The sequence below is a fragment of the Cherax quadricarinatus genome, chromosome 15 (genome assembly GCF_038502225.1).
Source record: "Cherax quadricarinatus isolate ZL_2023a chromosome 15, ASM3850222v1, whole genome shotgun sequence".
In the NCBI taxonomy this organism is placed as follows: domain Eukaryota; kingdom Metazoa; phylum Arthropoda; class Malacostraca; order Decapoda; family Parastacidae; genus Cherax; species Cherax quadricarinatus.
In genome coordinates, this window is record NC_091306.1 from 31,190,183 (window position 1) to 31,215,853 (window position 25,671).

The 25,671-nt window shown below is 46.5% G+C and overlaps 1 protein-coding gene across 1 annotated transcript in view; it reads left to right on the forward strand.

The window, feature by feature from the left end:
* Positions 1-1,233: 1,233 nt before the first annotated feature.
* SiaT (beta-galactoside-a-2,6-sialyltransferase) overlaps positions 1,234-25,671 on the forward strand; it is a 112,233-nt gene continuing 87,795 nt past the window's right edge. The window contains exon 1 of the mRNA XM_070085259.1: positions 1,234-1,396. The gene's annotated coding sequence lies outside the window, so the exon portion shown is untranslated. The remainder of the gene's footprint in view (positions 1,397-25,671) is intronic.

A 25,671-nucleotide genomic window follows, 5' to 3' on the forward strand; every position in this document is an offset into this window, starting at 1 on the left:
AAGGATAGACTGAGGGCCCTGAATCTGCAATCTCTAGAAAGACATAGAATTAGGAAGGATATGATTGAGGTGTATAAATGGAAAACAAGAATAAATAAAGGGGATGTAAATAGCGTGCTGAAAATATCCAGCTAAGACAGGACTCGCAGCAATGGTTTCAAGTTGGAAAAGTTCAAATTCAGGAAGGACATAGGAAAGCAATGGTTTGGAAATAGAGTTGTGGATGAGTGGAACAAACTCCCGAGTACCGTCATAGAAGCTAAGACCTTGTGTAGTTTTAAAAATATGTTGGATAAATACACGAGTTGGTGTGGGTGGGTGTGAGTTGGACCTGACTAGCTTGTGCTACCAGGTCTGTGTGCCGTGTTCCTTAAGTGAAAGTGACCTAACTAGGTGATCATTGTTCTAGGTCGAGGGGGGGAGGGAATGGACCTGCTTCGCATGGGTCATTATTATTATTATAATCAAGGGGAAGCGCTAAACCCGGAGGATTATATAGCGCCTGGGGGGGGGGGATGTGGAAGGCATTCAGGCTTAATTCGGGGAACTGGAGCACAGATCCAATTCCCTAAATCAAGAGCTCCTCACCAACATCAAGGAACCTTCCTTGAGGGGTTCGCATGGGTCAGTAGGCCTGATGTAGTGTTCTTTCTTATTTGTGAGGCAAAGTTTTTATTTAGTTATGTCTACATCTGCTGAACAGCGCTGTGTGACCCTAGTGGGTTTAGGGCTTAATTATGATTATAAAAATAATAATCATCTATGACCAGAAGCATTGATGTGCATGACAAGGAACCTACCAGCTGCACCAGTGAGTTGATCAGTCATCATCGTGTGTATGAAATTTGAGGAAGCAAGTGGAGTGCGGAGAAGAACCTAAAAATGGCCCCAGTGGGTTATCCTGGGTTATTAACCTTCAGTGCTAATAGTGAAAATAACGCCTCATTCATCAAGACAGTCTCATCTATGATTCTTAATGTAATAATCCCCTCAAGGGAGGTTCCTTGATGCTGGTGAGGGGCTCTTGATCGAGGGAATTGGATCTGTGCTCCGGTTCCCTGAAGTGAGCCTGAATACCTTCCATTCCCATCCTCCCTAAACAGGTGCTGTATAATCCATACGGGTTTAACGCTTCCGATGATGATAATAAAATAATAACAGTCTATCCAAAAAATCGCAACAAATCCAAAGAAAACGGCAAGGCTCTAGTGCGAGTAAAGGGGCTGACAACAGTGCAGCGTGACAACAGTAACATTGTGATCTTGTTGTGAACCACCTCAGGTGCACTCAGAAGGTGCACATCACCTAGCTCCGGCCAGTGCACCTACTGCCAACACCTACTGTGGCTGTTTACTAACAACGGACTCTCCAACTCTATAATTACTCAGCTGCCTGTGTACGTATAGAGGTTGTTGTTGTGGGGCAGTGACGTGGTGCTGCTACCAGTGACGTGGTGCTGATACCAGTGACGTGGTGCTGATACCAGTGACGTGGTGCTGATACCAGTGACGTGGTGCTGCTACCAGTGACGTGGTGCTGATACCAGTGACGTGGTGCTGCTACCAGTGACGTGGTGCTGCTACCAGTGACGTGGTGCTGCTACCAGTGACGTGGTGCTGCTACCAGTGACGTGGTGCTGCTACCAGTGACGTGGTCCTACCAGTGACGTGGTGCTGCTACCAGTGACGTGGTGCTACCAGTGACGTGGTGCTGCTACCAGTGACGTGGTGCTGCTACCAGTGACGTGGTGCTGCTACCAGTGACGTGGTGCTGCTACCAGTGACGTGGTGCTGATACCAGTGACGTGGTGCTGCTACCAGTGACGTGGTGCTGCTACCAGTGACGTGGTGCTGCTACCAGTGACGTGGTGCTGATACCAGTGACGTGGTGCTGATACCAGTGACGTGGTGCTGCTACCAGTGACGTGGTGCTGATACCAGTGACGTGGTGCTGCTACCAGTGACGTGGTGCTGCTATCAGTGACGTGGTGCTGCTACCAGTGACGTGGTGCTGATACCAGTGACGTGGTGCTACTACCAGTGACGTGGTGCTGCTACCAGTGACGTGGTGCTGATACCAGTGACGTGGTGCTGCTACCAGTGACGTGGTGCTGATACCAGTGACGTGGTGCTGATACCAGTGACGTGGTGCTGATACCAGTGACGTGGTGCTGATACCAGTGACGTGGTGCTGCTACCAGTGACGTGGTGCTGATACCAGTGACGTGGTGCTGATACCAGTGACGTGGTGCTGATACCAGTGACGTGGTGCTGCTACCAGTGACGTGGTGCTGCTACCAGTGACGTGGTGCTGATACCAGTGACGTGGTGCTGATACCAGTGACGTGGTGCTGCTACCAGTGACGTGGTGCTGATACCAGTGACGTGGTGCTGCTACCAGTGACGTGGTGCTGATACCAGTGACGTGGTGCTGCTACCAGTGACGTGGTGCTGCTACCAGTGACGTGGTGCTGCTACCAGTGACGTGGTGCTGTTACCAATGACGTGGTGCTGATACCAGTGACGTGGTGCTTCTACCAGTGACGTGGTGTTGCTACCAGTGACGTGGTGCTGCTACCAGTGACGTGGTGCTGCTACCAGTGACGTGGTGCTGTTACCAGTGACATGGTGCTGCTACCAGTGACGGGGTGCTGCTACCAGTGACGTGGTGCTGATACCAGTGATGTGGTGCTGCTACCAGTGACGTGGTGCTGTTACCAGTGACGTGGTGCTGCTACCAGTGACGTGGTGCTGCTACCAGTGACGTGGTGCTGCTACCAGTGCGTGGTGCTGTTACCAGTGACGTGGTGCTGTTACCAGTGACGTGGTGCTGCTACCAGTGACGTGGTTACCAGTGACGTGGTGCTGCTACCAGTGACTGACTACCAGTGACGTGGTGCTGCTACCAGTGACGTGGTGCTGCTATCAGTGACGTGGTGCTGCTACCAGTGACGTGGTGCTGATACCAGTGACGTGGTGCTGATACCAGTGACGTGGTGCTGTTACCAGTGACGTGGTGCTGATACCAGTGACGTGGTGCTGCTACCAGTGACGTGGTGCTGTTACCAGTGACGTGGTGCTGTTACCAGTGACGTGGTGCTGCTACCAGTGACGTAGTGCTGATACCAATGACGTGGTGCTGTTACCAGTGACGTGGTGCTGCTACCAGTGACGTGGTGCTGCTACCAGTGACGTGGTGCTGCCACCAGTGACGTGGTGCTGCCACCAGTGACGTGGTGCTGCTACCAGTGACGTGGTGCTGCTACCAGTGACGTGGTGCTGCTACCAGTGACGTGGTGCTGCTACCAGTGACGTGGTGCTGCTACCAGTGACGTGGTGCTGATACCAGTGACGTGGTGCTGATGCCAGTGACGTGGTGCTGATACCAGTGACGTGGTGCTGCTACCAGTGACGTGGTGCTGATACCAGTGACGTGGTTTACCTGGAGTTTACCTGGAGAGAGTTTCGGGGGTCAACACCCCCGCGGCCCGGTCTGTGACCAGGCCTCCTGGTGGATCAGCGCCTGATCAACCAGGCTGTTGCTGCTGGCTGCACGCAAACCAACGTACGAGCCACAGCCCGGCTGATCAGGAACTGACTTTAGGTGCTTGTCCAGTGCCAGCTTGAAGACTGCCAGGGGTCTGTTGGTAATCCCCCTTATGTGTGTTGGGAGGCAGTTGAACAGTCTCGGGCCCCTGACACTTATTGTATGGTCTCTTAACGTGCTAGTGACACCCCTGCTTTTCATTGGGGGGATGGTGCATCGTCTGCCAAGTCTTTTGCTTTCGTAGTGAGTGATTTTCGTGTGCAAGTTCGGTACTAGTCCCTCTAGGATTTTCCAGGTGTATATAATCATGTATCTCTCCCTCCTGCGTTCCAGGGAATACAGGTTTAGAAACCTCAAGCGCTCCCAGTAATTGAGGTGTTTTATCTCCGTTATGCGCGCCGTGAAAGTTCTCTGTACATGTTCTAGGTCGGCAATTTCACCTGCCTTGAAAGGTGCTGTTAGAGTGCAGCAATATTCCAGCCTAGATAGAACAAGTGACCTGAAGAGTGTCATCATGGGCTTGGCCTCCCTAGTTTTGAAGGTTCTCATTATCCATCCTGTCATTTTTCTAGCAGATGCGATTGATACAATGTTATGGTCCTTGAAGGTGAGATCCTCCGACATAATCACTCCCAGGTCTTTGTGTTGCTGTTACCAGTGACGTGGTGCTGATACCAGTGACGTGGTGCTGCTACCAGTGACGTGGTGCTGATACCAGTGACGTGGTGCTGATACCAGTGACGTGGTGCTGATACCAGTGACGTGGTGCTGCTACCAGTGACGTGGTGCTGATACCAGTGACGTGGTGCTGCTACCAGTGACGTGGTGCTGCTACCAGTGACGTGCTGATACCAGTGACGTGGTGCTGCTACCAGTGACGTGGTGCTGCTACCAGTGACGTGGTGCTGTTACCAGTGACGTGGTGCTGATACCAGTGACGTGGTGCTGCTACCAGTGACGTGGTGCTGCTACCAGTGACGTGGTGCTGCTACCAGTGACGTGGTGCTGTTACCAGTGACGTGGTGCTGCTACCAGGGACGTGGTGCTGCTACCAGTGACGTGGTGCTGATACCAGTGATGTGCTGCTACCAGTGACGTGGTGCTGTTACCAGTGACGTGGTGCTGCTACCAGTGACGTGGTGCTGTTACCAGTGACGTGGTGCTGCTACCAGTGACGTGGTGCTGATAACAGTGACGTGGTGCTGCTACCAGTGACGTGGTGCTGTTACCAATGACGTGGTGCTGATACCAGTGACGGTGCTGCTACCAGTGACGTGGTGCTGCTACCAGTGACGTGGTGCTGCTACCAGTGACGTGGTGCTGCTACCAGTGACGTGGTGCTGTTACCAGTGACGTGGTGCTGTTACCAATGACGTGGTGCTGCTACCAGTGACGTAGTGCTGATACCAGTGACGTGGTGCTGTTACCAGTGACGTGGTGCTGCTACCAGTGACGTGGTGCTGCTACCGGTGACGTGGTGCTGCTACCAGTGACGTGGTGCTGCTACCAGTGACGTGGTGCTGCTACCAGTGACGTGGTGCTGATACCAGTGACGTGGTGCTGATACCAGTGACGTGGTGCTGATACCAGTGACGTGGTGCTGTTACCAGTGACGTGGTGCTGTTACCAATGACGTGGTGCTGCTACCAGTGACGTAGTGCTGATACCAGTGACGTGGTGCTGTTACCAGTGACGTGGTGCTGCTACCAGTGACGTGGTGCTGCTACCGGTGACGTGGTGCTGATACAAGTGACGTGGTGCTGCTACCAGTGACGTGGTGCTGCTACCAGTGACGTGGTGCTGATACCAGTGACGTGGTGCTGATACCAGTGACGTGGTGCTGATACCAGTGACGTGGTGCTGCTACCAGTGACGTGCTGATACCAGTGACGTGGTGCTGATACCAGTGACGTGGTGCTGTTACTAGTGACGTGGTGCTGATACCAGTGACGTGGTGCTGCTACCAGTGACGTGGTGCTGCTACCAGTGACGTGGTGCTGATACCAGTGACGTGGTGCTGATACCAGTGACGTGGTGCTGCTACCAGTGACGTGGTGCTGCTACCAGTGACGTGGTGCTGATACCAGTGACGTGGTGCTGCTACCAGTGACGTGGTGCTGCTACCAGTGACGTGGTGCTGATACCAGTGACGTGGTGCTGATAACAGTGACGTGGTGCTGCTACCAGTGACGTGGTGCTGTTACCAATGACGTGGTGCTGATACCAGTGACGGTGCTGCTACCAGTGACGTGGTGCTGATACCAGTGACGTGGTGCTGCTACCAGTGACGTGATGCTGCTACCAGTGACGTGGTGCTGTTACCAATGACGTGGTGCTGATACCATTGATGTGGTGCTGTTACCAATGATGTGGTGCTGATACCAGTGACGTGGTGCTGATACCAGTGACGTGGTGCTGATACCAGTGACGTGGTGCTGATACCAGTGACGTGATGCTGCTACCAGTGACGTGGTGCTGCTACCAGTGACGTGGTGCTGCTACCAGTGACGTGGTGCTGATACCAGTGACGTGGTGCTGATACATAAGAACATAAGAAAGGAGGAACACTGCAGGAGGCCTGTTGGCCCATACTAGGCAAGTCCTTACAATTCATCCCACTAACAAAACATTTGCCCAACCCAATTTTCAATGCCACCCAAGAAATAAGCTCTGATGTGAAAGTCCCACTCAAATCCAACCCCTCCCACTCATGTACTTATCCAACCTAAATTTGAAACTACCCAAAGTCCCAGCCTCAATAACCCAACTAGGTAGACTGTTCCACTCATCTGCTACCCTATTTCCAAACCAATACTTTCCTATGTCCTTTCTAAATCTAAACTTATCTAATTTAAATCCATTATTGCAGGTTCTCTCTTGGAGAGATAACCTCAAGACCTTATTAATATCCCGTTTATTAATACCTATCTTCCACTTATACACTTCGATCAGGTCTCCCCTCATTCTTCGTCTAACAAGTGAATGTAACTTAAGAGTCTTCAATCTTTCTTCATATGGAAGATTTCTAATGCTATGTATTAATTTAGTCATCCTACGCTGAATGTTTTCTAACGAATTTATGTCCATTCTGTAATATGGAGACCAGAACTGAGCTGCATAATATAGGTGAGGCCTTACTAATGATGTATAAAGCTGCAGTATGACCTCTGGACTTCTGTTGCTTACACTTCTTGATATAAATCCTGGTAATCTATTTGCCTTATTACGTACGCTTAGGCATTGCTGTCTTGGTTTAAGGTTGCTGCTCACCATAACCCCCAAGTCCTTTTCGCAATCTGTATGGCTAAGTTCTACATCTTTTAACTTATAAGTACTAGGGTTATGGGTACTCCCAAGCTTCAGAACCTTGCATTTATCTACATTGAACTGCATCTTCCACTTTTCTGACCAAGAATAGAGTTTGTTTAAATCCTCCTGAAGTTCCATAATACAGTGGACCCCCGGTTAACGATATTTTTTCACTCCAGAAGTATGTTCAGGTGCCAGTACTGACCGAATTTGTTCCCATAAGAAATATTGTGAAGTAGATTAGTCCATTTCAGACCCCCAAACATACACGTACAAATGCACTTACATAAATACACTTACATAATTGGTCGCATTCGGAGGTAATCGTTATGCGGGGGTCCACTGTATCTACGTTTGAATCAATTATCCTACCTATCTTTGTGTCATCGGCGAATTTGCTCATATCACTAGTAATTCCCTCATCAAGATCATTGATATATATTATAAACAACAACGGGCCCAAGACTGATCCCTGTGGAACGCCACTTGTTACAGATCCACACTTGGATTTAACCCCATTTATGGACACTCTCTGCTTCCTGTCAGTGAGCCATGACTCGATCCACGAGAGCACTTTTCCCCCAATGCCATGAGCTGCCACTTTCTTTAACAGTCTATGGTGTGGAACTCTATCAAAAGCCTTACTAAAATCTAAGTAAATAATATCAAATTCTTTATCGTGGTCAACAGCCTCAAAAGCTTTACTGAAGAAAGTTAATAAATTAGTTAGACAAGACCGGCCTCTTGTGAATCCATGCTGAGTATCATTAATCAAGCTATGCTTATCGAGATGGCTTCTTATAATCTCAGCTATAATTGACTCTAGTAATTTGCCTACAATTGAGGTCAGGCTTATTGGGCGGTAATTTGACGGTAACGACTTGTCCCCTGTTTTAAAAATAGGAATTACATTAGCCATCTTCCACATATCAGACACTACACCTGTTTGAAGAGATAAATTAAAAATATTAGTTAATGGTTCACAGAGTTCCATTTTGCATTCCTTAAGAACCCTTGAAAAAACCTCATCAGGACCCGGCGACTTATCTTGCTTCAGTCTGACTATCTGCTTCACAACCATTTCACTAGTGACTGTGATGTTACATAATTTATCTTCTAGCCCACTATAAAAATTAATTACTGGAATATTGTTAGTGTCTTCCTGTGTAAAAACTGAGAGAAAATAATTATTAAAAATCGAGCACATTTCATTCTCTTTGTCAGTAAGGTGCCCATAGTTATTTTTAAGGGGACCTGTCTTATCTCTAACTTTTGTTCTATAGACCTGGAAAAAACTTTTTGGGTTAGTTTTAGAATCCCTAGCAACTTTAATTTCATAGTCCCTTTTAGCTTTTCTTATCCCCTTTTTAATGTCCCTCTTAATGTCAATATACTGATTCATAAGATGACCCTCACCTCTTTTGATACGCCTATAAATTCCTTTCTTATGCCCTAGTAGATATTTGAGCCTATTGTTCATCCATTTTGGGTCATTTCTATTTGATCTAATTTCTTTATATGGGATAAACATTCTTTGAGCAGCATGTATAGTGTTCAGAAAACTGTCATATTGATAGCTCACTTCGTTACCCCAGTCAACAGATGATAAGTGTTCTCTAAGCCCATCGTAATCTGCTAAGCGAAAATCTGGGACTGTTACTGAGTTATCGCTACTATCGTACTTCCATTCAATGCTAAATGTAATTGATTTGTGGTTGCTAGCACCCAGTTCCTCTGAAATTTCTAAATTATTAACAAGGGATTCATTGTTTGCCATAACTAAGTCAAGCAGGTTATTTCCCCTTGTAGGTTCTGTCACAAACTGCTTCAAAAAACAATCCTGAACTACTTCTAAGAAGTCGTATGATTCTAAATTCCCAGTCAAGAAATTCCAATCAATATGACTAAAGTTAAAGTCTCCTAGAATTACTACATTATCGTGCCTTGTGGCCTTAACAATTTCCTCCCATAGTAGTCTCCCTTGGTCCCTATCTAAGTTTGGGGGATGGTATATCACTCCTAAAATCAGTTTTTCATGCCCCTCTGAAAATTCTATCCAAACAGACTCTGTACGCGTTACTTCAGACTTAATACCCGTTTTTATGCAACAGTTCAAGCGATCTCGGACATACAATGCCACCCCACCCCCCTTCCCGATACTTCTATCTACTTGGAACAATTTAAAACCCTGAATATGACATTCCGCAGGCATGTCCCGACTTTTTTAATTAAACCACGTCTCAGTTAAGGCAAATACATCAATGTTACCTGCACTAGCAACTAATCTCAACTCATCCATCTTATTCCTAGCACTACGGCAATTAGCATAATAAACATTGAAAGACTCTCCTTTCTCTTTACCCTTCCTGCTCATTTCTGTTTTTCTACTAAACCTATTACTGTCCTTATCACCCAAAGTCCCTGGCTTTTCAATATCTACCTCGTTCTGCTTATTACTAGTTCCCGTAGAACTCGTAATATTACTACACTGGGACTTCACTGTTTTCCTGCCAAAACCCATACCACTAACTATTCCTAGTTTAAAGGCCTAACTGCTCCCTCCACTGCAGTTGCCAGTGCTACCACTCCAGACCTAGATAAGTGAACCCCATCCCAGGCATACATGTCATTTCTGCCATAGAAGAGGTCCCAGTTGTCAATGAATGTTACCGCATTTTCCTTACAGTATTTGTCCAGCCAGCAATTGACACCAATTGCCCTGGACAACCATTCATTTCCAACTCCTCTCCTTGGCAAAATACCACATATGACAGGGTTCCCACCCTTACTCCTAATTATTTCTATTGCTGACCTATACCTGCTAATCAGGTCTTCACTCCTACGTCTGCCAACATCGTTGCCTCCAGCACTGAGACAGATAATAGGATTGCTCCCATTACCTCTCATGATGTCATCCAGATGGCTAACAATATCCTCCATCCCAGCCCCAGGAAAGCAAACTCTCTGTCTCCTACTCCTGTCCTTCAAGCAGAACGCCCTATCCATATACCTAACTTGGCTATCCCCAACAACAACAATATTCTTACCTTCCTTGGTGTCGTTCGTCGTGATGTTCCCAGTAGTCGACTCACATTCGTCGGGTAGCACTGAGAATGTATTAGATGTTTCCACAACAGTTTCCACGGCAGTCTCTTTCTTCTTCATCGTTTCTACCTTTCCATTCGTCTTCTTGATCGTCAACTTCGTTCCCTGCTGTCCAGCCACTGACCAGTTTCCCTTCTTGACCTGAGGACTCAAAACAGGAGGACTACTACGAATCTTCTTGTTTTCCTCGGTCAGTCGCCGAATCTCCATCTTCGCCAACTTCAATTCTTCCTTAAGCTGTTGGTAAAGTTGCTCGATGGAGGGCATCTTGCTTCAATTCGTAGAGAGCGCACAAACAGGTCTTCACAGAGCTAAGTACACATCAACACCAGTGACGTGGTGCTGTTACCAATGACGTGGTGCTGATACCAGTGACGTGGTGCTGCTACCAGTGACATGGTGCTGATACCAGTGACGTGGTGCTGCTACCAGTGACGTGGTGCTGCTACCAGTGACGTGGTGCTGCTACCAGTGACGTGGTGCTGCTACCAGTGACGTGGTGCTGCTACCAGTGACGTGGTGCTGCTACCAGTGACGTGGTGCTGATACCAGTGACGTGGTGCTGATACCAGTGACGTGGTGCTGCTACCAGTGACGTGGTGTTGCTACCAGTGACGTGGTGCTGCTACCAGTGACGTGGTGCTGCTACCAGTGACGTGGTGCTGCTACCAGTGATGTGGTGCTGCTACCAGTGACGTGGTGCTGCTACCAGTCACGTGGTGCTGCTACCAGTGACGTGGTGCTGCTACCAGTGACGTGGTGCTGATACCAGTGACGTGGTGCTGCTACCAGTGACGTGGTGCTGCTACCAGTGACGTGGTGCTGATACCAGTGATGTGGTGCTGCTACCAGTGACGTGGTGCTGCTACCAGTGACGTGGTGCTGCTACCAATGACGTGGTGCTGCTACCAGTGACGTGGTGCTGCTACCAGTGACGTGGTGCTGATACCAGTGACGTGGTGCTGCTACCAGTGATGTGGTGCTGCTACCAGTGACGTGGAGCTGCTACCAGTGACGTGGTGCTGCTACCAGTGACGTGGTGCTGATACCAGTGACGTGGTGCTGCTACCAGTGACGTGGTGCTGCTACCAGTGACGTGGTGCTGATACCAGTGATGTGGTGCTGCTACCAGTGACGTGGTGCTGCTACCAGTGACGTGGTGCTGCTACCAATGACGTGGTGCTGATACCAGTGACGTGGTGCTGCTACCAGTGACGTGGTGCTGATACCAGTGACGTGGTGCTGCTACCAGTGATGTGGTGCTGCTACCAGTGACGTGGTGCTGCTACCAGTGACGTGGTGCTGCTGCCAGTGACGTGGTGCTGATACCAGTGATGTGGTGCTGCTACCAGTGACGTGGTGCTGCTACCAGTGACGTGATGCTGCTACCAATGACGTGGTGCTGATACCAGTGACGTGGTGCTGCTACCAGTGACGTGGTGCTGCTACCAGTGACGTGGTGCTGCTACCAGTGACATGGTGCTGCTACCAGTGACGTGGTGCTACCAGTGACGTGGTGCTGCTACCAGTGACGTGGTGCTGTTACCAGTGACGTGGTGCTGATACCAGTGACGTGGTGCTGATACCAGTGACGTGGTGCTGCTACCAGTGACGTGGTGCTGCTACCAGTGACGTGGTGCTGCTACCAATGACGTGGTGCTGATACCAGTGACGTGGTGCTGCTACCAATGACGTGGTGCTGATACCAATGACGTGGTGCTGCTACCAGTGACGTGGTGCTGCTACCAGTGACGTGGTGCTGCTACCAGTGACGTGGTGCTGCTACCAGTGACGTGGTGCTGATACCAATGACGTGGTGCTGATACCAGTGACGTGGTGCTGATACCAGTGACGTGGTGCTGATACCAGTGACGTGGTGCTGATACTAGTGATGTGCTGATACCAGTGACGTGGTGCTGATACCAGTGGCGTGATGCTGATACCAGTGATGTGGTGCTGATACCAATGACGGTGCTGATACCAGTGACGTGGTGCTGATACCGGTGACGTGGTGCTGATACCAGTGATGTGGCGCTGATACCAGTGATGTGGCACTGATACTAGTGACGTGGTGGTGATACCAGTGACGTGGTGCTGATACCAGTGACGTGGTGCTGATACCAGTGACGTGGTGCTGATACCATTGACGTGGTGCTTATACCAGTGACGTGTTATTGATACCAGTGACGTGATGCTGGCACCAGTGACGTGGTGTTACTACCAGTGATGTGGTGTTAATGCCAGTGATACTGGTATTAATACCAGTGATGCTGGTGTTAATTCCAGTGATGCTGGTATTAATACCAGTGATGCTGGTGTTAATACCAGTGATGTTGGTGTTAATACCAGTGATGGTATTAATACCAGTGATGCTGGTGTTAATATCAGTGATGCTGATATTAATACCAGTGGTAGTGATGCCAGTATTGTTAATATCAGTGATGCTGGTATTAATACCAGTGTTGTTGATACCACTGATGGTGGTATTAATACCAGTGGTGTTGATACCAAGGATGCTGTTGATACCAGTTGTACTGGTGTTGATACCATTGATGGTGGTATTAATACCAGTGGTGTTGATAAGGATGCTGTTGATACCAGTTGTACTGGTGTTGATACCATTGATGCCGGTGTTGATACCAGTGATACTGGTATTAATACCAGTGGTGTTGATACAGTGATGCTGATATTGATGCCAGTGATGGTTGTGTCAATACCAGTGATGGTGGTGTCAATACCAGTGATGTCGATACCAGTGATGGTGGTGTCAGTACCAGTGATGGTGTCAGTACCAGTGATGGTGGCGTCGATACCAGTGATTTTGGTGTCGATACCAGTGATGGTGTCGATACCAGTGATGGTGTCGATTTCAGTGATGGTGGTGTCAATACCAGTGATGGTGGTGTCAATACCAGTGATGGTGGTGTCAATACCAGTGATGATGGTGTCAATACCAGTGACGTGGTGCTGATACCAATGATGTGCTGATACCAGTGACGTGGTATTGATACCAGTGACATGGTATTGATACCAGTGACGTGATGCTGGCACCAGTGACGTGGTGTTAATTCCAGTGATACTGGTATTAATACCAGTGATGCTGGTGTTAATTCCAGTGATGCTGGTATTAATACCAGTGATGCTGGTGTTAATACTAGTGATGCTGGTGTTAATACCAGTGATGCTGGTGTTAATACCAGTGATGTTGGTGTAATACCAGTGATGTTGGTGTAATACCAGTGATGGTGTTAATACAAGTGATGCTGGTGTTAATACCAGTGATGCTGGAGTTAATACCAGTGATGCTGGTATTAATACCAGTGGTAGTGCTGCCAGTATTGTTAATATCAGTGATGCTGGTATTAATACCAGTGGTGTTGATACCAGTTGTACTGGTATTGATGGTGGTGTTGATGCCAGTGATACTGGTATTAATACCAGTGGTGTTGATACAGTGATGCTGGTGTTGATGCCAGTGATGGTTGTGTCGATACCAGTGATGGTGGTGTCGATACCAGTGATGGTAGTGTCAATACCAGTGATGGTGGTGTCAGTACCAGTGATGGTTGCGTTGATACCAGTGATTTTGGTGTCGATACCAGTGATGGTGTCGATACCAGTGATGGTGGTGTCAGTACCAGTTGTGTTGGTGTCAATACCAGTGACGGTGGCGTCGATACCAGTGATGGTGGTATCGATACCAGTGATGGTGTCAATACCAGTGATGGTGATGTCGATACCAGTGATGGTGTCGATACCAGTGATACCAGTGTTGATACCAGTTTACCTGGAGAGAGTTCCGGGGGTCAACGCCCCAGCGGCCCGGTCTGTGACCAGGCTTCCTGGTGGATCAGAGCCTGATCAACCAGGCTGTTACTGCTGGCTGCACGCATACCAACGTACGAGCCACAGCCCGGCTGATCAGGAACCGACTTTAGGTGCTTGTCCAGTGCCAGCTTGAAGACTGCCAGGGGTCTGTTGGTAATCCCCCTTATGTGTGCTGGGAGGCAGTTGAACGGTCTCGGGCCCCTGACACTTATTGTATGGTCTCTTAACGTGCTAGTGACACCCCTGCTTTTCATTGGGGGGATGTTGCATCGTCTGCCAAGTCTTTTGCTTTCGTAGTGGGTGATTTTCGTGTGCAAGTTCGGTACTAGTCCCTCTAGGATTTTCCAGGTGTATATAATCATGTATCTCTCCCGCCTGCATTCCAGGGAATACAGGTTCAGGAACCTCAAGCGCTCCCAGTAATTGAGGTGTTTTATCACCGTTATGCGCACCGTGAAGGTTCTCTGTACATTTTCTAGGTCAGCAATTTCACCTGCCTTGAAAGGTGCTGTTAGTGTGCAGCAATATTTCAGCCTACATAGAACAAGTGACCTGAAGAGTGTCATCATGGGCTTGGCATCCCTCGTTTTGAAGGTTCTCATTATCCATCCTGTCATTTTTCTAGCAGATGCGATCGATACAATGTTATGGTCCTTGAAGGTGAGATCCTCCGACATGATCACTCCCAGGTCTTCGACGTTAGTGTTTCGCTCTATTTTGTGGCCAGAATTTGTTTTGTACTCTGATGAAGATTTAATTTCCTCGTGTTTACCATATCTGAGTAATTGAAATTTCTCATTGTTGAACTTCATATTGTTTTCTGCAGCCCACTGAAAGATTTGGTTGATGTCCGCCTGGAGCCTTGCAGTGTCTGCAATGGAAGACACTGTCATGCAGATTCGGGTGTCATCTGCAAAGAAAGACACGGTGCTGTGGCTGACATCCTTGTCTATGTCGGATATGAGGATGAGGAACAAGATGGGAGCGAGTACTGTGCCTTGTGGAACAAAGCTTTTCACCGTGCCTGCCTCGGACTTTACTCTGTTGACTACTACTCTCTGTGTTCTGTTAGTGAGGAAATTATAGATCCATCAACCGACTTTTCCTGTTATTCCTTTAGCACGCATTTTGTGCGCTATTACGCCATGATCACACTTGTCGAAGGCTTTTGCAAAGTCTGTATATATTACATCTGCATTCTTTTTGTCTTCTAGTGCATTTAGGACTTTTTCGTAGTGATCCAATAGTTGAGACAGACAGGAGCGACCTGTTCTAAACCCATGTTGCCCTGGGCTGTGTAACTGATGGGTTTCTAGATGGGTGGTGATCTTGCTTCTTAGGACTCTTTCAAAGATTTTTATGATATGGGATGTTAGTGCTATCGGTCTGTAGTTCTTTGCTGTTGCTTTACTGCCCCCTTTGTGGAGTGGGGCTATGTCTGTTGTTTTTAGTAACTGTGGGACGACCCCCGTGTCCATGCTCCCTCTCCATAGGATGGAAAAGGCTCGTGATAGGGGCTTCTTGCAGTTCTTGATGAACACAGAGTTCCATGAGTCTGGCCCTGGGGCAGAGTGCATGGGCATGTCATTTATCGCCTGTTCGAAGTCATTTGGTGTCAGGATAACATCAGATAGGCTTGTATTAACCAAATTCTGTGGCTCTCTCATAAAAAATTCATTTTGATCTTTGACTCTCAGTCTGGTTAGTGGCTTGCTAAAAACTGAGTCATATTGGGACTTGAGTAGCTCACTCATTTCCTTGCTGTCATCTGTGTAGGACCCATCTTGTTTAAGTAAGGGCCCAATACTGGACGTTGTTCTCGACTTTGATTTGGCATAGGAGAAGAAATACTTTGGGTTTCTTTTGATTTCATTTATGGCTTTTAGTTCTTCCCGCGATTCCTGACTCCTATAAGATTCCTTTAGCTTAAGTTCGATGTTTGCTATTTCTCTGACCAGTGTCTCCCTACGCATTTCAGATAGATTGACCTCTTTTAGCCGCTCTGTTATTCTTTTCTGTCGCCTGTAAAGAGAGTGCCTGTCTCTTTCTATTTTACATCTACTCCTCCTTTTTCTTAGAGGAATAAGTCTTGTGCATACATCGAGTGCCACCAAGTTAATCTGTTTTAGGCATAAGTTGGGGTCTGTGTTGCTTAGTATATCTTCCCAGCTTATATTGGTTAGGACTTGGTTTACTTGGTCCCACTTTATGTTTTTGTTATTGAAGTTGAATTTGGTGAATGCTCCCTCGTGACTAATCTCATTTTGTCGGTCTGGGGCTCTGCGCATACATGTCTGAACCTCAATTATGTTGTGATCTGAGTATATTGTTTTTGATATGGTGACATTTCTTATCAGATCATCATTGTTAGTGAAGATGAGGTCTAGTGTTTTCTCCATTCTAGTAGGCTCTATTATTTGCTGGTTTAAATTCAAATTCAAAGTTTATTCTCTATAAAGATTACAATGTTGAATTTACAGAATTTGGTTGTGTGGTTTACATGTAGTTAAATAATGATTACAGAGTGTACCACTAGAACGCCTAGCATGGCTAGGCATTTCGGGCAGACTTAGTTTAATTCTTTATTTTAAAATATTACAAATTATGAGGTAAGTTGGTATTATGGCTAAGTGACTAAATACTAGTTTGTGAGTTTAGCAATGTGAATGCTTTTGTTTTGGCACAGTACATAGTTTCAGTATTGGAGTATCATAGGATTCATTATTTTAAGATTGAGATTAATATTTCTGTTTATGGTCAAATGGGTGAGTGAGTGTAAGTGTGAACCACCAGGTGGTATTCGTGTAGTTAGTTGATGGGGTGTATCAGGGAGATAAGATGTTTTCTAATGGTAGTTTTGAAGGTGATGAATGTGTCTGCAGTTCTAGAGTTCTCAGGTAGGGTGTTCCAGATTTTAGGGCCTTTGACATACATTGAATTTTTGTAAAGGTTTAGTCGGACACGGGGAATGTCGTAGAGATGTTTGTGTCTGGTGTTATGCCTGTGGGTTCTGTCACAACTATCAAGAAAGCGTTTTAGGTCAAGGTTGATATTGGAGTTTAAGGTCCTGTAGATGTAGATTGCACAGTAGTAAGTGTGGATGTACTGAACAGGGAGTAAGTTTAGATATATGAAGAGTGGGGGGGGGGGTGTTGCCAGGGATGGGATTTAGTGATTATTCTTACTGCAGCTTTTTGTTGGGTTATTATTGGCTTTAGGTGTGTTGCTCCAGTTGATCCCCAAGCACAAATAGCATAGGTGAGGTATGGATATATAAGTGAATGGTATAGTGTGATAAGGGCAGTTTGCGGCACGTAGTATCGTATCTTGGAGAGGATCCCAACCGTTTTGGATACTTTCTTGGTTATGTGTTGGATATGGGTGCTGAAATTCAGGTTGTTGTCAAGGTATAGGCCTAGGAATTTGCCCTCATTATGTCTGGTAATTAGAGTGTTGTCGATCTTAATGTTAATTTGTGCATCTCCTGCTCTGCTACCAAACATAATATAGTAGGTTTTGTCAGTGTTAAGCGTAAGTTTATTGGCTGTCATCTAAGTCGATATTTTGATCAGCTCCTCATTAACAATGGTGTTGAGGGTGGCAAGATTAGGGTGAGAGATGACATAAGTCGTGTTGTCAGCAAAGAGAATGGGTTTCAGGTGTTGGTATACGTTTGGAAGATCATTGATGTATATGAGGAAGAGCAGGGGACCAAGGACACTTCCCTGTGGAACTCCAGTATCAAGTGGCCATGTTGTTGATGCTGTGTCTTTAATGGTGACATACTGATACCTATTAGTAAGGTAAGATTTGAAATAAGCAAGCGCATGGCCTCTTATACCGTAATGGCCAAGTTTGTGGAGTAGGATGTCGTGGTCTACTGTGTCAAAAGCTTTTCTTAGGTCAATAAAAATTCCTAGTGGATATTCCTTATTTTCCAATGCTGTGTAAAGCAGATCTAGCATTTTTATGATTGCATCATTAGTGCTTTTATTTTTCCTGAATCCAAATTGGCAGGGGTTGAGTATGTTTTGCGTTGTTATAAATGAATATAGTCTCCTGTGCACGAGTTTCTCAAAGATTTTGGATAGCAATGGTAAGTTTGATATTGGCCTATAGTTGTTTAAGTCTGTAGGGTCACCACCTTTATGTATTGGTGTAATCCTTGCCATCTTGAGTAGTTTTGGGAAGGTGCTAGTTTCTAGTGACTTGTTAAAAAGTAATGAAATAGCATACGAAAGGATATGGGCCGCTCGCTTGTACAGTAATGGTGGGACATTAGACACATTCCCTGAGTTGTTTTTAAGTGACTTTATAATCTCGGTGACTTCCGAGGGCTCAGTTGGTGCAAGATAGAAGGAATTTGGGAAATTCCCATCTAGGTAGTCCCCGGCATGGGCGTTGGTATGTGGGATTTTATTGGCGAGATTAGATCCTATGGTTGAGAAGAAGTCGTTTATCTTGTTAGCTGTGTCAGTGGGATGTAGTGGTGTTTCATTAGGTTTAGTTAGGACAATATTCTTGTTTTTTTTCAGTTTGTGGGTCCCTAGAATCTGAGAGAATGTTTTCCAGGTCTTTTTTATATCTCCTCTAGTGCCTGTGAATCTACTGGAGTAGTATAGTTGTTTGGCTTTCTTTATTACTTTGGTGAGAACTGATGAATAGTGTTTAAGAATATCTTTGTGTATTAAGCCCTGTCTATATTGCTTTTCATATTGGTGTTTCTTGTCAATGGATTTCAGAATGGTACTGGTTAGCCATGGGCAACCAAGCCGTTTGTTTGTGATCTGTTTCGTTTTTATAGGACAATGTTTGTTGTATAGTCTAAGTAATTTGTTAAGAAAAATGTATGTCCAGTCATCAATACCATTGGCCTTGGAGAATTCTGTAGGCCAGTCAACAATCTCTAGGTCAGCTGTGAACTTCCTTATTGAGGCCTCGTCATGGAGTCTAAATGAGACTTTGTTGAATTCAAGTGGTGGTTTACTAATGTTTGTCAGGAGGAAGGTAGGGTAGTGGTCTGTAGTGCTATCTGTGATTATCCCTGATTTAAGGGGGGCTAGTATATTGGTCCATATGTGGTCTATTATGGTTGCACTTGTCTCAGTGAGCCGGTTGGTTTAGTTATTGTTGGTATGAGAAGTGTGTTGTTCATATTGTTGATGAAATCAGTTACAGGCTGATCATCTAGTAAGCCAAGGTTGATGTTGAAGTCTCCAGCTAAGAGAAGGTGGTGCTTATTCATTTGTCTGTTTGTTATTAGTGACTTTAATTTCTCACTGAAATTTGGGATGTTTGTGTGAGGTATCCGGTAAATGGCACCGATTGTTATAGGTGTCTTAAGGTTTTTTACAGTAAAATTAGCAAAAATGTATTCCCCATATTCATCACTAAAGCAAGTGGTACTAATACAAGATAATTGGTTACCTGGAGTTTACCTGGAGAGAGTTCCGGGGGTCAACGCCCCCGCGGCCCGGTCTGAGACCAGGCCTCCTGGTGGATCAGAGCCTGATCAACCAGGCTGTTGCTGCTGGCTGCACGCAAACCAACATACGAGCCACAGCCCGGCTGATCCGGAACTGACTTTAGGTGCTTGTCCAGTGCCAGCTTGAAGACTGCCAGGGGTCTGTTGGTAATCCCCCTTATGTGTGCTGGGAGGCAGTTGAACAGTCTCGGGCCCCTGACACTTATTGTATGGTCTCTTAACGTGCTAGTGACACCCCTGCTTTTCATTGGGGGGATGGTGCATCGTCTGCCAAGTCTTTTGCTTTCGTAGTGGGTGATTTTCGTGTGCAAGTTCGGTACTAGTCCCTCTAGGATTTTCCAGGTGTATATAATCATGTATCTCTCCCTCCTGCGTTCCAGGGAATACAGGTTTAGGAACCTCAAGCGCTCCCAATAATTGAGGTGTTTTATCTCCGTTATGCGCGCCGTGAAAGTTCTCTGTACATTTTCTAGGTCGGCAATTTCACCTGCCTTGAAAGGTGCTGTTAGAGTGCAGCAATATTCCAGCCTAGATAGAACAAGTGACCTGAAGAGTGTCATCATGGGCTTGGCCTCCCTAGTTTTGAAGGTTGTCATTATCCATCCTGTCATTTTTCTAGCAGATGCGATTGATACAATGTTATGGTCCTTGAAGGTGAGATCCTCCGACATGATCACTCCCAGGTCTTTGACGTTGGTGTTTCGCTCTATTTTGTGGCCAGAATTTGTTTTGTACTCTGATGAAGATTTAATTTCCTCATGTTTACCATATCTGAGTAATTGAAATTTCTCATCGTTGAACTTCATATTGTTTTCTGCAGCCCACTGAAAGATTTGGTTGATGTCTGCCTGGAGCTTTGCAGTGTCTGCAATGGAAGACACTGTCATGCAGATTTGGGTGTCATCTGCAAAGGAAGACACGGTGCTGTGGCTGACATCCTTGTCTATGTCGGATATAAGGATGAGGAACAAGATGGGAGCGAGTACTGTGCCTTGTGGAACAGAGCTTTTCACCGTAGCTGCCTCGGACTTTACTCTGTTGACGACTACTCTCTGTGTTCTGTTAGTGAGGAAATTATAGATCCATCGACCGACTTTTCCTGTTATTCCTTTAGCACGCATTTTGTGCGCTATTACGCCATGGTCACACTTGTCGAAGGCTTTTGCAAAGTCTGTATATATTACATCTGCATTCTTTTTGTCTTCTAGTGCATTTAGGACCTTGTCGTAGTGGTCCAATAGTTGAGACAGACAGGAGCGACCTGTTCTAAACCCATGTTGCCCTGGGTTGTGTAACTGATGGGTTTCTAGATGCGTGGTGATCTTGCTTCTTAGGACCCTTTCAAAGATTTTTATGATATGGGATGTTAGTGCTATTGGTCTGTAGTTCTTTGCTGTTGCTTTACTGCCCCCTTTGTGGAGTGGGGCTATGTCTGTTGTTTTTAGTAACTGTGGGACGACCCCCGTGTCCATGCTCCCTCTCCATAGGATGGAAAAGGCTCGTGATAGGGGCTTCTTGCAGTTCTTGATGAACACAGAGTTCCATGAGTCTGGCCCTGGGGCAGAGTGCATGGGCATGTCATTTATCGCCTGTTCGAAGTCATTTGGCGTCAGGATAACATCGGATAGGCTTGTGTTAATCAAATTTTGTGGCTCTCTCATAAAAAATTCATTTTGATCTTCGACTCTCAGTCTGGTTAGCGGCTTGCTAAAAACTGAGTCATATTGGGACTTGAGTAGCTCACTCATTTCCTTGTTGTCATCTGTGTAGGACCCATCTCGTTTAAGTAGGGGCCCAATACTGGACGTTGTTCTCGATTTTGATTTGGCATAGGAGAAGAAATACTTTGGGTTTCTTTCGATTTCATTTATGGCTTTTAGTTCTTCCCGCGATTCCTGACTCCTAAAGGATTCTTTTAGCTTAAGTTCGATGCTTGCTATTTCTCTGACCAGTGTCTCCCTACGCATTTCAGATATATTGACCTCTTTTAGCCGCTCTGTTATTCTTTTCCGTCGCCTGTAAAGGGAGCGCCTGTCTCTTTCTGTTTTACATCTACTCCTCCTTTTTCTTAGAGGAATAAGCCTTGTGCATACATCGAGAGTAATAGATTGCAATACCACCCCCAATTTGGTTTGGTCTGCAGTTGTGAATTGCTGTGTATCCTGGTGTGTGTGTGTGTGTGTATGTGTGTATGTGTGTATGTGTGTGCATTCACCTAGTTGAGATTGCAGGGGTTGAGTCCAAGCTCCTGTGTGTGTGTGTGTGTGTGTGTGTGTGTGTGTGTGTGTGTGTGTGTGTGTGTGTGTGTGTGTGTGTGTGTGTGTGTGTGTGTGTGTGTGCATGCATGCATGTGTATGTGTATGAGTGTGTGTGTGTGAGTGCGTGTGTGTGTGTTACCATTTTGTCCTAGGCACATGTCGATTAGACACTAGGCCTGTTGTGCGAGTTTGTGTATAGTGTGTGTGTGTGTGTGTGTGTGTGTGTGTGTGTGTGTGTGTGTGTGTGTGTGTGTGTGTGTGTGTGTGTGTGTGTGTGTGTGATGCGTGTGTGTGTGATGCGTGTGTGTGTGTGATGCGTGTGTGTGTGTGATGCGTGTGTGTGTGTGATGCGTGTGTGTGTGTTTGTGTACTCACCTATTTGTGGTTGCAGGGGTCGAGTCATAGCTCCTGGCCCCGCCTCTTCACTGATTGCTACTAGGTCCTCTCTCTCCCTGCTCCATGAGCTTTATCATACCTCGCCTTAAAACTATGTATGGTTCCCGCCTCCACTACTTCACTTTCTAGACTATTCCACGACTTGACTACTCTATGACTGAAGAAATACTTCCTAACATCCCTTTGATTCATCTGAGTCTTCAACTTCCAATTGTGACCTCTTGTGTCTGTGTCCCATCTCTGGAACATCCTGTCTTTGTCCACCTTGTCTATTCCGCGCAGTATTTTATATGTCGTTATCATGTCTCCCCTGACCCTCCTGGCCTCCAGTGTCGTCAGGCCGATTTCCCTAAACCTTTCTTCGTAGGACAATCCCCGTAGCTCTGGGACTAGTCTTGTTGCAAACCTTTGCACTTTCTCTAATTTCTTGACGTGCTTGACTAGGTGTGGATTCCAAACTGGTGCTGCATACTCCCGTATGGGCCTGACGTAAATGGTATACAGTGTTTTGAACGACTCCTTACTGAGGTATCGGAACGCTATCCGTAGGTTTGCCAGGCGCCCGTATGCTGCAGCAGTTATCTGATTGATGTGCGCCTCAGGAGATATGCTCGGTGTTATACTCACCCCCAGATCTTTTTCCTTTAGTGAGGTTTGCAGTCTTTGGCCATCTAAACTATACGGTGTCTGCGGTCTTCTTTGCCCTTCCCCAATCTTCATGACTTTGCATTTGGCAGGGTTAAATTCAAGGAGCCAGTTGCTGGACCAGGCTTGTAGCCTGTCCAGGTCTCTTTGTAGTCCTGCCTGATCCTCATCCGATTTGATTCTTCTCATTAACTTCGCATCATCTGCAAACAAGGACACTTCTGAGTCTATCCCTTCCGTTATGTCGTTCACATATACCAAGAACAGCACAGGTCCTAGGACTGACCCCTGTGGAACCCCGCTTGTCACAGGCGCCCACTCTGACACCTCGTCACGTAACATGACTTATTGTTGCCTCCCTGTCAGGTATTCTCTGATCCATTGCAGTGCCTTTCCTGTTATGTGTGCCTGGTCCTCTAGCTATCGCAGTAACCTCTTGTGAGGAAATGTGTCGAAGGCCTTCTTGCAGTCCAAAAATATGCAGTCGATCCACCCCTCTCTCTCTTGTCTTACTTCTGTCACCTTGTCATAAAACTCTAGTAGGTGTGTGTGTGTGTGTGTGTGTGTGTATGAGTGTGTGTGCATGTGTGTGTATGAGTTTGTGTATATGTGTGTGTGTGTGTGTGTGTGTGTGTGTGTGTGTGTGTGTGTGTGTGTGTGTGTGTGTGTTTGTGTGTGTGTGTACCTGGAGTTTACCTGGAGAGAGTTTCGGGGGTCAACGCCCCCGCGGCCCGGTCTGTGACCAGGCCTCCTGGTGGATCAGCGCCTGATCAACCAGGCTGTTGCTGCTGGCTGCACGCAAACCAACGTACGAGCCACAGCCCGGCTGATCAGGAACTGACTTTAGGTGCTTGTCCAGTGCCAGCTTGAAGACTGCCAGGGGTCTGTTGGTAATCCCCCTTATGTGTGCTGGGAGGCAGTTGAACAGTCTCGGGCCCCTGACACTTATTGTATGGTCTCTTAACGTGCTAGTGACACCCCTGCTTTTCATTGGGGGGATGGTGCATCGTCTGCCAAGTCTTTTGCTTTCGTAGTGAGTGATTTTCGTGTGCAAGTTCGGTACTAGTCCCTCTAGGATTTTCCAGGTGTATATAATCATGTATCTCTCCCTCCTGCGTTCCAGGGAATACAGGTTTAGAAACCTCAAGCGCTCCCAGTAATTGAGGTGTTTTATCTCCGTTATGCGCGCCGTGAAAGTTCTCTGTACATTTTCTAGGTCGGCAATTTCACCTGCCTTGAAAGGTGCTGTTAGAGTGCAGCAATATTCCAGCCTAGATAGAACAAGTGACCTGAAGAGTGTCATCATGGGCTTGGCCTCCCTAGTTTTGAAGGTTCTCATTATCCATCCTGTCATTTTTCTAGCAGATGCGATTGATACAATGTTATGGTCCTTGAAGGTGAGATCCTCCGACATAATCACTCCCAGGTCTTTGACGTTGGTGTTTCGCTCTATTTTGTGGCCAGAATTTGTTTTGTACTCTGATGAAGATTTAATTTCCTCATGTTTACCATATCTGAGTAATTGAAATTTCTCATCGTTGAACTTCATATTGTTTTCTGCAGCCCACTGAAAGATTTGGTTGATGTCCGCCTGGAGCCTTGCAGTGTCTGCAATGGAAGACACTGTCATGCAGATTCGGGTGTCATCTGCAAAGGAAGACACGGTGCTGTGGCTGACATCCTTGTCTATGTCGGATATGAGGATGAGGAACAAGATGGGAGCTAGTACTGTGCCTTGAGGAACAGAGCTTTTCACCGTAGCTGCCTCGGACTTTACTCTGTTGACGACTACTCTCTGTGTTCTGTTAGTGAGGAAATTATAGATCCATCGACCGACTTTTCCTGTTATTCCTTTAGCGCGCATTTTGTGCGCTATTACGCCATGGTCACACTTGTCGAAGGCTTTTGCAAAGTCTGTATATATTACATCTGCATTCTTTTTGTCTTCTAGTGCATTTAGGACCTTGTCGTAGTGATCCAGTAGTTGAGACAGACAGGAGCGACCTGTTCTAAACCCATGTTGCCCTGGGTTGTGTAACTGATGGGTTTCTAGATGGGTGGTGATCTTGCTTCTTAGGACCCTTTCAAAGATTTTTATGATATGGGATGTTAGTGCTATTGGTCTGTAGTTCTTTGCTGTTGCTTTACTGCCCCCTTTGTGGAGTGGGGCTATGTCTGTTGTTTTTAGTAACTGAGGGACGACCCCCGTGTCCATGCTCCCTCTCCATAGGATGGAAAAGGCTCGTGATAGGGGCTTCTTGCAGTTCTTGATGAACACAGAGTTCCATGAGTCTGGCCCTGGGGCAGAGTGCATGGGCATGTCATTTATCGCCTGTTCGAAGTCATTTGGCGTCAGGATAACATCGGATAGGCTTGTGTTAATCAAATTTTGTGGCTCTCTCATAAAAAATTCATTTTGATCTTCGACTCTCAGTCTGGTTAGCGGCTTGCTAAAAACTGAGTCATATTGGGACTTGAGTAGCTCACTCATTTCCTTGCTGTCATCTGTGTAGGACCCATCTTGTTTAAGTAGGGGCCCAATACTGGACGTTGTTCTCGATTTTGATTTGGCATAGGAGAAGAAATACTTTGGGTTTCTTTCGATTTCATTTATGGCTTTTAGTTCTTCCCGCGATTCCTGACTCCTAAAGGATTCTTTTAGCTTAAGTTCGATGCTTGCTATTTCTCTGACCAGTGTCTCCCTGCGCATTTCAGATATATTGACCTCTTTTAGCCGCTCTGTTATTCTTTTCCGTCGCCTGTAAAGGGAGCGCCTGTCTCTTTCTATTTTACATCTACTCCTCCTTTTTCTTAGAGGAATAAGCCTTGTGCATACATCGAGTGCCACCGAGTTAATCTGTTCTAGGCATAAGTTTGGGTCTGTGTTGCTTAGTATATCTTCCCAGCTTATATCGGTTAGGACTTGGTTTACTTGGTCCCACTTTATGTTTTTGTTATTGAAGTTGAATTTGGTGAATGCTCCCTCGTGACTAGTCTCATTTTGTCGGTCTGGGGCTCCACGCATACATGTCTGAACCTCAATTATGTTGTGATCTGAGTATATTGTTTTTGATATGGTGACATTTCTTATCAGATCAT